The sequence below is a fragment of the Felis catus genome, chromosome A2 (genome assembly GCF_018350175.1).
Source record: "Felis catus isolate Fca126 chromosome A2, F.catus_Fca126_mat1.0, whole genome shotgun sequence".
Taxonomy (NCBI): Eukaryota; Metazoa; Chordata; class Mammalia; order Carnivora; family Felidae; genus Felis; species Felis catus.
The window spans coordinates 53,273,130-53,288,893 of record NC_058369.1 but is presented as its reverse complement, the minus strand read 5'-3'; the positions used below and the strand labels follow the sequence as shown (position 1 = coordinate 53,288,893).

At 37.2% G+C, this 15,764-nt stretch overlaps 1 long non-coding RNA gene across 3 annotated transcripts; it reads right to left on the bottom strand.

Moving 5' to 3' along the window:
• Nucleotides 1-724: 724 nt before the first annotated feature.
• LOC123383770 lies at nucleotides 725-15,321 on the bottom strand. 3 transcript variants are annotated; one of them, XR_006593970.1, is made up of 6 exons: nucleotides 15,264-15,321; nucleotides 13,653-13,789; nucleotides 12,377-12,450; nucleotides 6,922-6,998; nucleotides 3,628-3,919; nucleotides 725-781 (listed from the first exon to the last, which is right to left on the bottom strand). It is a non-coding gene; the product is annotated as an uncharacterized LOC123383770 (long non-coding RNA). The 3 variants fall into 3 exon arrangements; XR_006593968.1 differs by lacking the exon at nucleotides 15,264-15,321 and having other exon boundaries at nucleotides 13,653-13,892; XR_006593969.1 differs by lacking the exons at nucleotides 12,377-12,450; nucleotides 15,264-15,321 and having other exon boundaries at nucleotides 13,653-13,892.
• Nucleotides 15,322-15,764: the final 443 nt, after the last annotated feature.

The following is a 15,764-nucleotide window of genomic DNA, read 5'->3' as shown; positions in this document are numbered from 1 at the left end:
TGTCAATTCTCCTGGGAAATAAATATGTAAATGTAGTGCCTTCCCAATCATAATGTCAAAGGCTATTTATTGATTTATTTATTTATTTTTAAAGTTTATTTAGTTATCTTGATGGGGGGAGGGGCAGAGAGAGAGAGAGAGAGAATCCCAAGCAGGTTTCCCACTGACAGTGACATGGGTCACTGACAGTGACACTCATGAACCGTGAGATCATGACCTGAGCTGAAATCAAAAGTCGGATGCTTAAGCAACTGAGTCACCCTGAAGCCCCTCAAAAGGCTTTAAAAAAATTCCAGTATAGTTAAGATACAGTGTTACACTAGTTTCAGGTGTACAATATAGTGATTCAACAATTCTATGCATTATTCAGTGCTCATCATGATAAGCGTATGCCTTAATCCCCATTACCTATTTCATCTATCCCCACAATCCCCTCTGGTAACCATCAGTTTGTTCTATATATACTTTAGGTGTCTGTTTCTTGGTTTCTCTCTTTTTTTTTTCTCTTGCTTGTGTGTTTTATTTCTTAAATTCTACATATGAGTGAAATCATATGGTATTTGTCTTTCTCTGACTGATTTCTTTCACTTAGCATTATACCCTCTAGACTCAACCATGTTGTTGTAAATGGCAAGATTTCATCCTTTTATTTCATCCTTTTATTTCATCCTTTTTATTTCTGGGTAGTATTCCATTGTATATACATACCACATCTCCTTTATCCATTCATCAATCCATGACCACTTGGGCTGCTTCCATAATTTAGCTATCGCAAATAGTACTGCAATAAACAGAGAGGTGTATCAAAAGGCTTTTTAATAGAACTTAACCTAAGTTTCATATAGAATAGAAAAAGTACAAGAGAAAATCATCAAGACAACTCTGAAAAAGGAGAAAAGGCTAGGATTTTCCTAACAATAAAAACATATCATAAAGTTATAGTAATTAAAACTGTGTGATACTGGTCTACAAATAGAAAAAAAAACAGACTAATGGAACAAAACAGAGAATACACAGGAATATGGCATGTTAAATAAGTGTGTGGGAGGAGACCTAATTTCCTGCTTCTTAACTAAAGTCTCTAATTTGTGGTTTTCCATCAATTCTCTTGGTTTTCCCCCAAAAGATAATTTTATCCCTCTTTTCCAATTCTTATGACTCTAATTGCTTTCACTTATAAAACAGCATTGACTTGTACCTCCAATATCAGGTTAATAATAATGGTGATTGTGGTCACCCTTGTCTTAAACCTGACTTTAGTGGGAATGCCTTTGGGGTATCCCATTAAATAAGATGCTGGTCTGGGGGGCTAAGATACCTCTTTCTCTAACTCTATGTTGTCTCTATCTCTCTCTGTCTCTGTCTCTATCTCCATCTCCATATCTACATCTATATCATACATAAAATTAAAAGCAAATCATAAAATCAGGGTATACATAAATTCATGCTAATGAAATAACATAATTTTTGTATGTTATGATTTTAAGAAAGTATCCGTTGGTTCCTATTTTATTGAATACTTCTATCAGGACTGGGTTTTTAATTTTGTCAAATGCTTCCATCTACTAATATGATGACTTATTTGTTTGACTTATGATGACTAATGATTTCCTAATATTGAAGCATTCTTGCATTCTGGAATGAGTAAATTATATACATTTATTTTTTCTAAAGTATATTTTCCTAGAACATCAAGTGTCCAAGTCTTTCCCTCTCATTCTCTCACTAATACATAGTAGAGGTATCCAGAAGCTACAGCATGTGACAATAAACTCAGTACAGGAACAGGTGAGAATCCAGTTGTCTTTTTTTTTTTTTTTAATTTTAGACTGTGTGTGAGCAGGGCAGAGGGGCAGAGGGAGACACAGAGAATTTTAAGCAGGCTCCACATGGAGTTGGAGTTTAAGCAAGCGCCAACATGGGGCTTGGTCCCATGACACTGAGATCATGAGCTGAACTGAAATCAAGAGTCAGACACTAAACCACCTGAGTCACCCAGGAACCCCCAGCTGTCTTTTATTAAGCCAGATATTAAAGAGATCTGCAAAAATGTAAAGAAGCCACTCTTCTCAGTAATTTTTCAGATTAGAAAGGAGAACAGAATTTTTATTTTTCCTAAAATTGTTATTTATGTTAACATGCAATGGGTTTATAATTATTTAAAATTTTAATTACTACACAAATACTGTTTAAGTTGTCAAATTTAATATCAAACATGGTAAACAGTAATAGATACAACCCACATAAATGAAAGTTCTTCTGTGTTTTCAGTAATTTTCAGGAGCCCCCCAAATTTGAGAACTGCTATCCTGCAAGTTATCTATTTAGTATACAATTTCTAATGTACTTGCTTAGAACTGTAATTTTTAAAATTGCTTCTCTTTTGATGGTTACTCTCCTCTCGCCATTTCTTATGCTGTGTCTTTAGGCTTCCTCTCCTTTTTCAAAATCAGGTTGGCTTTGGATCATTTATATTTGTTAATTTTTTCAGTGAACCAGCTTTAAAAATTTTTTTTAAATGTTTATTTTTGAAAGCAAGAACGAGAGCTTGTGTGTGCACAAGTGGGGGAGGGGCAGAGATAGATGGGAGACACAGAATCCGAAGCAGGCTCCAGGCTCTGAGCTGTCAGCACAGAGACAGAAGCGGGGCTCGAACTTGTGAACTGCAAGATCATGACCTAAGCCGAAATCAGACTTACCCAACTGAGCCACCCAAGTGCCCCACAGGATTCAATTATTTTAAATGTACATTTATAAATTGGATTTTAAATTTCTGTTTTTAAAAAAGCAGTTGTTCCTCCCCTCAGAAAGATTTTATGGCTCTCAAAGAAAAAGCAAATGCCTTCATTATGTACCTAGACTGACTGCAGCTAAGTAGAAAACTTACAGGAGGTGAGTTTAGAATAAAGCAAAGGTGGCAAAAGTTCAGGAGACTAAATATAATTCTGGCTATTACCAACCAGAGCCCCTTGCTCTCAGGGCCACTGCTCAGTGTCATTTCATCCCACTAAAGACATACCACACTGGGTTCTGTTGACAGCAGAAATTGCACATACTGTTTATCTCCAGCAAGGGCTCCTCCAGCAAGAAGCCTAAATGATTCCTATTCATATATTAACAACATGAAACCCCTATGCCAGCACCTTGTTACTACCCTTTAAATAACCCACCATCTATATTTGGAAGAATGCTACCACTCACAGCATAATTCAGAAGAAGCAAAGTGGTTAATTGGTAGGTTTATGTTGTATTTGTTTCATGGCTCTGCTTGCCTGAGTTCTATGTTCTGAGGGTTTGCCAGGTATTTTCTCAGAAACACCCTCCTCTTTTGTGCTCCCTGATATACATGCTTCCATTAGGCACCTGGCTAGCATTTTACCCATGGGCTGGTGCACATCTACCAAAATCCAACTATGGTTGTTTTGGGTTTTTTCCCATTTCGGCTTCTAGCAGCCATACCCTTACTCAGTAGAGTGTAGAATCTAATACTCACTTTAATATTATATTTAAATGCAGTATATTTTAAAATGAATCACTTCCTTTCATACAGAGTTGTGCCTTCCTCTCTACCTTCTATCTTATAACCCTGGCGCCTGTGAGGGTTTGTTGGAAAGCAAGAACACCTACCTCAGGAGCAGGAGTGGGAACACTGGCTTAGCGCCAAGACGCTCTGGACAATCTCCAGGAGGAAGTTAAGCTTCCTATTGTATTTATCCATGATTATCTGTCACATGGTACCTTTCCTCAGTTCATTTGGATGTAGAACCTGGCATGAAGAATCCTTCTTCCCACAATGCCATTTAAAAGATTATTGGTTTTTAAGAAGTTCCTTTTTCCATGAAAGGAAATATACATGTATTTTGTGATCCTGAAAGATCCCATCCATGGTCTTGGACTTCATCATGAAAGAGAGAGAGACCTGGGAGGAGTGTGAGTGAAAACATGGCAATGTGATACACATTTTTAACGTTCTCTACCCTCCGTCTTTGTAACTTTTCATCAGATTGATCCTGTCACTTAGGGTAAATGTTTTTAATAGCAATGACATTTCAAACAGCCAGCAGCCCTGAGGCTTGAAGTAATTGTGAGGAATAGAGACAGTGCTGAAGAGCCTTGTCCCACTTCCCAAGGCACACTCCATAGAACTCCTCCTGCCTGTCTTCACTGGGCTGGAGGCAGTCGGCTCTTACCCAGAGGTTGACATGAAGTCCCTTTCCTCATTGCTGTCTGAGTACTTTGGCATGAACGGCACATATTCCTATCTGTTGAAGGTTCCTGATGTGTTCATTCCAAGTGGATTTTGATTTGAGCAGCTGCTACTTCTCCTTTTTGAGAATAGTTATAATATTAGCTTATAGCTCAGATTCAGCCAAACAGGAAGTCTAAAATCTTAGATTTGAAGACAGGCTGGATGACAAATCATCAGAGATGCTTTAGACTGGATAGCAGAGTTGGACTAGACAAGTGATAAACTGTTTTTTAGACACTTGGCACTCGTGGAAGGGAAGCAGAGATCACCTTTAGATAAAGGTACAATAGGTCAACTTAGTGGTGTGCCTGACCTACTTGTCCTGATTTAATCAAAATAAGTTTGATCTGTTTTATACATTAAGATTTAATGTAAAAAACCTTTTTAAAAAAAGTTTTAATGTTTATTTACTGTTGAGAGAGAGACAGACAGAGCATGAGCAGGTGAAGGGCAGAGCTAGAGAGAGAGAGACAGAATCGGAAGCAGTCTCCAGACTCTGAGCTGTCAGTACAGAGTCTGATGCAGGGCGTGAAACTCACAGACTGTGAGATCATGACCTGAGCTACAGTCAGATGCTTAAGCAACAAAGCCACCCAGGTGCCCCAACATAAAACCTTTTGAAAATAATAATTATTACAAAAAAATTAAGCACGAAAACTAACAGACTACAAATAATATTTATAGTGTATAAGTTTTCTAAAGAATGCACAGATCCCCCCACCTTCAAGACTTACTCTTCTTGTACCCTAAGAACCCACAATCTTTAAGGGGTCTTCAGGTTATTAAAAGATTGCTTCAGCAGTAACCATTACTTTAAAAAGGTGATTTTGGTGTATGCATTTGTCCTAAATTCCAACTAAATTGCCCACAGCAGAATCTGGCCTTATAGAATAGGCTTCTATGTGATGTTTACCTTTTTGCCTTATGGGCATGCTATTTAGCCCCTAAGAAATTATGGTAATAAATTATTGTCCTTTGACTTCACTAGGTCAGGCAATATTGGGTTCCCAAAAGCCTGTATCATCCCATGTTCCTTGTGATAGTAATAAGACCCAAGTCCCTTGTAATTATGTTGTCATGGATGGCTTCATTAGTGAAATGTGAGTGGGGGCTTGACGGGTAAGGAGTATTTGGACATGCAGAAGAGAGTGAGAGAGAGAGAGAGAGAGAACATATCTCTAACCTCATGAGCAGAGGTGAATAGGCAGAAAAGTACAAGTTATATTTGAGGAATAGCGAGTAGATCATTAGTCTTGAGTAGAGGATTTGTGTTGTAGGAAGCTAACACCTAATAGTGGGTTTATTTGCAGAGGGCTTTGATGGCAAGTTGTAGTTTGGCCTTCATGCTCTAGGTAGTGGAGTATGCGTCAGGTATGTGCTTTGATGAAAGTGACTTTGGGCTTTATCGGTCTTACTTTTTCAGAATGGATGGGGAAGGGGATCTGAGAGCAGCCAGAACAGTACAAGGATACAAAGTTAGAGGACTTAAATAAGAGTAATGTTTGCTTTTGAAAACAGCATCAAAGATTCCAAAATCGTGGCCCAGTTAATAAGTTAGAAATTCAGGACTTTTTAGAATGCTCTGATTTTTCATTCCTATATTAGATTTTTTTAATGTTTATTTATTTTGAGAGAGAGAAAGCATGAGCAGGGTAGGGACAGAGAACAAGAAGAGAGAAAAATCCCAAACTGGCTCCACACTGTCAGTGCAGCACCCGACGTGGGGCTCAATCTCACCAACCGTGAGATCATGACCTGAGCTGAAATCAAGAGTTGGATGCTTAACCGACTGAGCCATCCAGGCACCCCTCCTATTAGATTTCATTTATTTATTTTTTAACGTTTATTTATTTTTGAGAGAGAATGTGCATGTGCATGAGCAGGGGACGTGCAGAGAGAAGGAGACAGAGGACCCGAAGCAGGCTTCATGCTGACAGCAGAGAGCCCAGTATGGGGCTAGAACTCATGAACTGCAAGATCATGATCTAAGCCGGTCAGATGTTTAACCAACTGAGCCACCCAGGCACCCCTACTCCTATTAGATTTTAGATGGTCCTCGCAAAGTTTAGTAGATCTTGTAAAAGGCATTGCTGGGCTGTACTTCTATCCATAAGAAGAGAATCTAACCATACTTTCAGATAAAAATCTACAGAGCCTGCTGATTTCTATGTCATAGATAGTTGCTTGAAAAAAAAAAGATTTATTTTCAAGTAGAGTGCTTGAAAGTATTTTATTAAATATTCAAATCAACCTCATTTTTCAATAATACTATTAGTCATTTTATAGGCCATGACTTTTCTGAGAGAAATCAAACTTGAAAGTTTAAGAAGGATTGTCTAGGGAGCCTACAGAGAATATAACAAACTAATGTACAGATTTTTAAATCAAGGAAATACCATTTCCTCTTCCCAATATAGGTTTGATATACCTTTCTATACTATACTTATTTACTTGAATTAGTCTCCTTTAATTTCCAAACCACCTTCCTTCAATATTGCAATAGATAGCTTAAAAAAATAACTTTTTTAAGTATCTCACCTACTCTAGGCAAACTTTGGGGAAGGGTTAGTCTCAATACACTTTTGTTGATATATATCAGTCAGCTTCGCTGTAGAAACAAACAACTCTATAACACCAATTGCTTATAACGTAAACATGCTTTTATCACTTACATTATGTGTTGGCAGTCTCAAACTGTGGTAGTTCTGTTCCACTTTTCTTTCCATTCTAGGACTCAATCTGACCATTTCTGTGGAAGTGGGAGAACCAAATGAATTGGCATTCATGGAGTAAATTCTGTTGGTTTCCATACCATTGGCCAAAATAAATCCCATAACCAAGCCCCATGTCAGTGGGACAAGGGAGATAAATCACTTGGCAATGGTTGGGGACATGTCCTCAGTTAAAGAAAGGAGGAGAGTGAATAATTGGGAACAATAATCCAAAATACTCAGAGTCCTCCATGTTGATGACATGCATTCATTCCATAAGTTTTTAGGGTTATCTACAAATGGTCTACTTACCAAATGTAAATAAATAAAAAAGAAAAATTCTAAAATTTGTATGGAACCACAAAAGACCCCGAATAGCCAAAGCAATCTTGAGAAAGAAGAACACTGGAGGCATCACACTCTCTGATTTCAAACTATATTCCAAAGCTATAGTAAGCAAAAGAATATGGTTATTGGGATAAAAACACATAGACAAATGGAACAGAATGGAGAGTCCAGAAATAAACTGACATATATGTGTTCAATTACTTTACAACAAAGGAGCCAAGAATATACAATGAGGAAAGGACAGTCTCTTCAATAAATAGTGTTAAAAAAAACTGGATAGCCACATGCAAAAAAAAAAAAAAAAAAAAAAAAACAGAAATAAAAAAGAAAAGAAAGAAGAAAGAGAGAGACAGAGAGACAGAGAGACAGAGAGACAGAGAGACAGAGAGACAGAGAGACTGGACTACTTTCTTACACCATACACAAAACCTAACTCAAAATGCATTAAAGACTTGAATATAAGACCTGAAACCATAAAACTCCTAGAAGACAGTCAGTAAACTCCTTAACATTGATCTTGGTGATATTTTTTTGGATTTGACACCAAAAGCAAAAGCAACAAAAGCAAAAATAAGCAATTGGGATCACATCAAACTGAAAAGCTTCTGTACAGCAAAGGAAACCATCAACAAAATAAGAGGCAACCTACTGAATGGGAGAAAATATTTGTATATCTTATATCTGATAAGGGCTTAAAAGCCAAAATATATAAAGAATGCATACAACTCAATAGCAAAAACAGTCTGATTAAAAAATGGGCAGAAGATCTGAATAGACATTTTTTTTTTTTTCAAAACAGGCATACAGATAGTCAACAGATACATGAAAATGTACCCAACATCACTTTTGCATCAGGGAAATGCAAATCAAAACCACAAGGAGATATCACCTCATACCTGTTAGGATGACTATTATCAGAAGGACAACAGATAGTTACATGTTGATGAGGCTGTGGAGAAAAGGAAACCCTCATGTACTGTTGGTGGGAATGCAAATTGGCTCAACCACTGTGGCAAATAGTATGGAGGTACTTTGAAAAACTAAAAATAGAACTACCATATGATCTAGCAATTGCACTTCCGGGTATTTATCTGAAGAAAATGAAAACACTAACTTGACAGGTATACGCACCCCTATGTTCATTGCAGCATTATTTCTAGTAGACAAGATATAGAAGCAACATAAGTATCCACTGATGGATGAATGGATTAAAAAATGTCATATATATACATGACAGAATATTATTCAGCCATAAAAATAACAAAATCTTGCCATTTGTGACAACACAGAGGGACCATGAGGGCATTATGCTGAGTGAAATAAGATGGAGGAAAAAAAAAAACCTTATGATCTTACTTATATGTGGAATCTAAAAAACAAAAACAAAAAACTGAGCTCATAGATACAGAGAACAGACTGGTGGTTGCCAGAGGTGGGGTGGTGGGGGTTGGGCAAAATAGTTGATAGTGTAAAAAGGTACAAACCTCCAGTTATAAAATAAGTTAAGTCATGAGAATGTAATGAACAGCTTGGTGACTGTAGTAAATAATACCATATTGCATATTTGAAAGTTGCTGAGAAAGTAGATCCTAAAAGTTCTCATCACAAGAAAAGAATTTTGTAATTGTGTGGTGATGGATGTTAACTAGACTTCAGGTGGTGATAATTTTGCAATATATATAAATATCAAATCATTATGTTGTCCACCTGAAACTAATATAATGTTATATGTCAATTATACCTCAGCAAAAAAGTATTAAAAAGATTGTGAAAGAAAGAAAGAAAGAAAGAAAGAAAGAAAGAAAGAAAGAAAGAAAGAAAGAAAGAAAGAAAGAAAGAAAGAAAGAAAGAAAAAGAAAGAAAAAGAGAGAAAGAAGACAGCTACTCTCTCCAGTTGTAACAATGTTCTTTGAAAGGGCAGTCTTAGGGAAATATGCTCAATCCATGAACTTAACTTAGTGGCAAAATTCTGGCTTCAGAATTCCAAAGATCAGATCTAAAGCCTTGATAAATCTTTTACCTAGTCTCGTGTCTTGAGACTAGTGATGGACCCATTTCTTTACCTTAGAACATAAAAATAGATCCAAACAGTACAAACTTGGAAGAGATACTGTAGAATCCTTAAATCAGTTAATAGGAGAGAAACTATAGAAATTTCCTAATATAAAGTTATATTTCACTCACACATACTCAGTCTACTAGGAAATTACAAGTCTGAAAATAGGTACAAAGTCCAGCTGAGGAGGCCACTCTTAATGAAATCCTTGTATTTGTAATTCTTTGGTCCCACCCTAAATTGAGCTTCCTGCAAGTCTAGGGTTCCTTTTGCCTGAATTCATATGCTTCCTATAGTCTGACCTGAACATCTTTGCCCTAGCTCCTGAGAGACTGCTATTTATAAAAAGTTCACAGCTTTAACTCCTGGGCTCAGGCTAACTTCTCCATGTTCCTGAGAATCTTTTCTTCCATAGAAACTACACCTTCAACTCTGTCCTGCAGTATTTGGTCTCCTCTGGAAGAATTTGTGAAGTTTCTCTTATATTTACAACAAGAATAATTCTATACTACAGTCATTTATTCATACAGAAAAAAATAGATCATCATTATACATGAAAGTCTTTGGATATCACCAGGAGTAAGGGTCTGGAGATCAGAGCAGTAAATAGTGACTCCTTTTAGGATCCTTTTTCTAAACCACCAGATTTGTTTGGATCCCCAAGTACTTTATTATTTAACTATTTGTAATGATCTGTTCAATTACCCATCTTCTCTGTTAGGCTGTAAGCTTCATGATGGCAGAACTGTTTTGTTCATTACTATATTTGTAGGACCTGGCAGAATACCAGGGACATAGCAGGTGATCAGTATATACTTGATGATTAACCAACCAATGTTGAATTAATTGCTTAATATCTTAGGTCTTTAGTTTTTTCATCTACAAAACCAGGAGATAAAGTAGATCATCCTCAAAATCTTCACCAGATGGAGCTAATTTGTGTCGTGATTTGTGAGTGTTCTGATGTCTGCAACTTACTATGAAATGCATTAAAAATGTAAGATTGATTGTTGGATGCATAGAGGGGTGGATAGATATGGGATAAAGCAAGCATAATACAATGTGAATTGTGGAATATAGGTAGTGAGTATAAGGGTATTTCCTGTATAATTACTTCAACTATCTGTGTATCTTAAAATTTTCAAAATACAATGTTGGGAAAAATATATGGTTCAGAATAGCCTAAAACATAGACTTTGATAGATGAAAAGTGGAAGAAAATAATTCAACATAAAAAAATCAACAAGAGTTCAAGATATGAATAGAACAAAGAGATGAAATAAATATACACATTTTAATAAAATTGTGTGAACTTGCAAAACATCTATGTAAGTAGTAGAAACAATAAGTGTGTTCTAAGAGTTTAGAGGAGAAACAACAACCACAGACTACTCAGGTGGAAAAAAATGCTTCATGGAGTAGGTGATAATTCAGATGGGTATTGAAGGATATGCATGATTTGGACAAGTAATGAAGAGAAAAAAAGTAATTTTTAAGGAGCTGAAGATCACCAAAAAACAATAAAGTGAGCATATAGAGGAAGAATGCAAAAACAAGGACAGCTACATCAGCTTAGCTACAACTAAATATGGGGAAGATATGGTGGAAAAACAATAATAATGATAAATAAAATGTGTTAGAATTTTCTTTATATGTGTGCAATACCTGCACATAGCACTTTACATGCATTATCTCATACATATGTACTATTACAACTACAATCATTTCAAGTAATGAAACTAGGATTTAGAGAGGTTTAGTCATTTTGCCCAAGGTCACACAGTTACCAAGTGGTAGAACCCCCACTGAAACCAGGTTTGTCTAACCCCAAAGCCCAAATACTTAACCATAGACGTAATGCCTCCCTGCTAAATTGAGGCCAGACTCTAGGTGGGCTTAACTACCAAGATAAAGAATTAGGGTTCCACTCTCTAACTGGAAATCCACTGAAAGATTTTGATAATCACAGATCTTAAAAGAAGTGTACCTTGCAGAAATAGGCAAGAGGTTGAAACCAGGAAGACCAATTAGGAGACTGAAACAATAAGAGGTATGAATAAAGGTCTTACCCCAGAATAATAGCTATGGAGACAGAATAGAGGAAAAGTCTTTAAGAAGAAATAATCTATTGACCGCTCACTGCTTTAGTGTTAAATATTCAAACCCAAAGTGTCTTTAGATCCCAGGAGTTATAGCGTGTTAGCTCAGTGAAACTCCAAAGGCAAATGAGCAGCCCGAATGTCATTCCAGTCTACTCATCAAGCCATTCAGATCTCAGGGTTGGTTTGAAGGTCTTCAGAGTATGGATAAGTCAGGTTTGGTTGAGCCATCTAAAGGGCTCCTTTGGACACAGTCTTTCAACTCTCTATCATTACCATTACCATTAGCTCTAGAGTGGATCCAAGAATCCAAACCTGTTACATCTCATCAGTAATCCAACAGAGCTAATAATGCCCCTTACTCAAGAATAGGATCTAGAACAACCAGGGTTTGTTAGGTGGTCACTGAACTTAACCTGCTCCACTGGGATGGCTGTGGCTTTCTGTTGTGAAGGACTTAACCGAAGGGTGGATACTCTTATCAAAAGAGATCTATACGGATATGGAAGTGGATGAAAATGAGAAGGGTGGCATTCCCTGGGGAACATTTATTTACACATGGCATGCGTTCCCTGGAACAGCTCTTTGGTGTTCCCTCCTCCCCTTTCTCTCTCAGGTTATTTGCTTGATAAAGGTGCCAGGCTGGGGAGTATGGACCGTGAAACAAGAGAAAAAAAGATACCTGAAAATATGACCAATGGACGAGCACAAGTGTGTGTGTGTGTGTGTGTGTGTGTGTGTGTGTGTGTGTGTGACTACATCAGTATCCAAGAAAGAAAGCAAGTTCTCAAAAAGTGATAGGGTGTTGAATAGGGAAGTAACATCAGACAGAATCAATAATTGCATTATTTTCCCTACATGTTTACAATCAACAGGCTTTGAAGTCCAAGGAGATTTGTAGAAGGAAGAGTACCTTTCAAGTGGGAGTCCAAAGCTCACTCAGAAATCACATGTAATGAGATAGCTTCATGGGGCTGTTGTGAGAATCTAACAAAAAGATAGAAGACTCAGTGCTTTATAAACTGTAAAGTGCCTTTAAATTGCAAGGTGCTATATAAATTGTAAAATACTATACAAATGTAAGGGATGGTGATTATGAGTATTTGAGGAGAAAAACATTATTCTGAATGTAGTCTGTGCTTGGCTTGAGAATTAGATAGTAATAAGGTTATTTTTAACAAACAATAGAATTTGCCTGTTGAAATGCATCGTCTCTCTGACAAAATCAGGAATCTTGATGAGGCTTGACATTTATTTCAAAGAGAAATAATTCCAAACATATGAGACTCCTTTAATGGGATTAGTTTCCTTCAGAACCAGTTTATAAACTACACAAATTTATCTCATTAATTTATAGTTACATTTTATTTTGAACCTTATATGTGATCTACCTTAATCATGAGAGTTGACCCCAAAAGAATTTTAAATGTTTAAAAAAATTTTAACGTTTTATTTCATTTTTTTGAGAGACAGAGCACATGCAGGGAAGGGGCAGAGGGAGAGAATTCAAAGGAGGCTCCAGGCTCTGAGCTGTCAGCAGAGAGCCCAACATGGGGCTCATACTCATGAATCTCGAGATCATGACCTGAGCCAAAGTCAGGAGCTCAACTGACTGAGTCACCCAGGCACCCCTTAAGTGTTTTATTTAAATCAAAATTCACTCCCTAAAACAATGATTCTTAACTATTTTTGTGTGTGTGTTGAGGACCTGCCAAAATGTGCAATATGCAGGACAGTTTGCATGGGAATCTGTATTTTCCCAGGTAATGAACTCCTGATCTTCCAATAATCACAGAAATTCAAATTTGAGGGTTACAGATCTGAGGGGAACCATTTTCTGAGCATAAGCAACAGGCTTGTTGGAATACATGTTTAGTCTCCCAAAGGAATTGTTTGAAGGAAACCACACCACTATAGGAATGATCACATAGTATGAGTGTCTAAAATTTAGCCCATTAGAAGTCATCTGGGGTTTGTGTGGTCATTTCCATAGCTGCAGTGGTTTTGGCTGTGTGTGTGCATGTGCGTGTGTGCGTGTGCACGCTCATTGCTAGTGGGATGGATGCCTAGGGCAGCAGTATTTGCCTCCTCAGGTGTCTTCCCTCAACTCAATATAACCAACTTAATCTTAAAAAGACATAGCCCTAGGAAAAGGCATCTAATGGGCTGAAATTGCCCTAGAGGCCCACCTGGTTACAGGAGATGAAGAAAAGCACGACTGACATTTTTTTAGCTGCTTCTGGAGGAGTCCTGGCCAAGGGGGGATTCCACTGGTGTTCTCTTCATGAGGCAGAGGATTTCTTGTGATCCTCTCATACGCCAACCACTGTTAGAACAGACTTTAGATTAATTAATTCATTTAATTATTTTTTTATTCAAGTATAACTAACATACAGTGTTATATTAGTTTCAGATATGCAATATAATAATCCAACAATTGTATATATTTTTCAGTGCTCATCAAGATTAGTGTACTCTTAATTTCCTTTATCTATTTCACCCATCCTCTCAGCCACATCCTCTCTGGCAACCACCAGTTTGTTCTCTGTACTTAAGAGTCTGTTTTGAGGCACCTGGGTGGCTCACTAGTTTGATCATCTGACTTCGGCTCAGATCATGATCTCACAGTTTGTGAGTTCCAGCCCCACGCTGGGCTCTGTGCTGACAGCTCAGAGCCTGGAGTCTGCTTCAGATTCTGGGTCTCCCTCTCTCTCTGCTCCTCCCTCCACTTGTGCTCTGTCTCTCTCTTAAAAATAAATAAACATTAAAAAAATTTTTTTAAAGAGCCTGGTTTTTGTTTGTTCCTTTTTTCCCTTCATTTGTTCATTTGTCTTATTTCTTAAATTCCACATATGAGTGAAATCATATGGTATTTGTCTTTCTCTGACTTTTTTTAAAAGTTTTCTTTTGAGAGAGAGAGAGAGAGAGAGAGAGAGAGAGAGAGAGAGAATGAATGAGTGGGGGAAGGGCAGAGAGAGAGAGGAGAGAATCCTGAGCAGGCTCCACACTATCAGCACAGAGTCTCATGTGCAGCTTGAACCCACAAATTGTGAGATCATGACCTGAGCCAATATCAAGAGTTGGATGCTTAACTGACTGAAACACCCAGGCACCCCTTTATGACTCTTATTTCACTTAGCATTATACCCTCTAGGTCCATTCATGTTGTTGCAAATGGCAAGATTTCAATCTTTTTTATGGCTGAGTGATATTCCATAGTATATATAGACCACATCTTCTTTATCCATTCATCTACTGATGGATGCTTGGGTTGCTTGCCTATCCTGGCTATTGTAAATAATGCTGTAATAAATGTAGGGGTGCATATATCTTTTTGAATTAGTGCTTTCATTTTATTTGGGTAAATACCCAGTAGTGGAATTGCTGGATCATATGGTAATTCTATTTTTAATTTTTTGAGGAAACTCTATACTGTTTTCCACTGTGGCTATACCAGTTTGCATTCCCATCAACAGTGCACGAGGTTTCCCTTTTCTCCTCATCCTTGACGACATTTATTTCTTGTTTTTGACTTTAGCCATTGTAACAGGTGTGAAGTGATATTTCACTGTGGTTTTAATTTGCAATCCCCTAATGATTAACAGTGTTGAGCATCTTTTCATGAGTTTTGGCCATTTGTATACGAAAAATGTCTATTCAGATCCTCTGCCCATTTTTTAAAAATTGGATTCTTTGTGTGTGTGTGTGTGTTGAGTTGTGTAAGTTCTTTATATACTTTGAATATTAACCCTTTATAGGATATATCACTTGCAAGTATCTTCTCCCATTCAATAGATTACCTTTCTGTTTTGTTGATGATTCCCTTTGCTGTGCAGAAGCTTTTTATTTTGGTGGGTCTCACTTGTTTAATTTTGCTTTTGTCTCATTTCCTTTGCCAGAGGAGGCATATCTAGAAAAATGTTTCAGTAGCCAATGTTAGAGAAATTACTGCCTGCTTTCTTCTAGGAATTTTATGGTATCAGCTCTCACATTTAGGCCTTTAATCCATTTTGAGTTTATTTTGTGTACAGTGTAAGAAAGTGGTGCAGGCTCATTCTTTTGCAGGCAGCTGTCCAGTTTTCCCAGCACCATTTCCTGAAGAGACTTAGCTTATTGAATTATTAAAATAATCTCCTCAGATTATAGAAAAGCTATAATCAAAGTCAACTAGCTAACAATTAGCAAAGACACGATTTAAACTCATATTTGATTCCAGGCTCTTCCTGTGGCCCAGCATTGTCTCATCCCATTTCTTTCCTGGCCTCTGAAATGCTTTGTAAGCCTCTTCCTCCCAGGAGGGC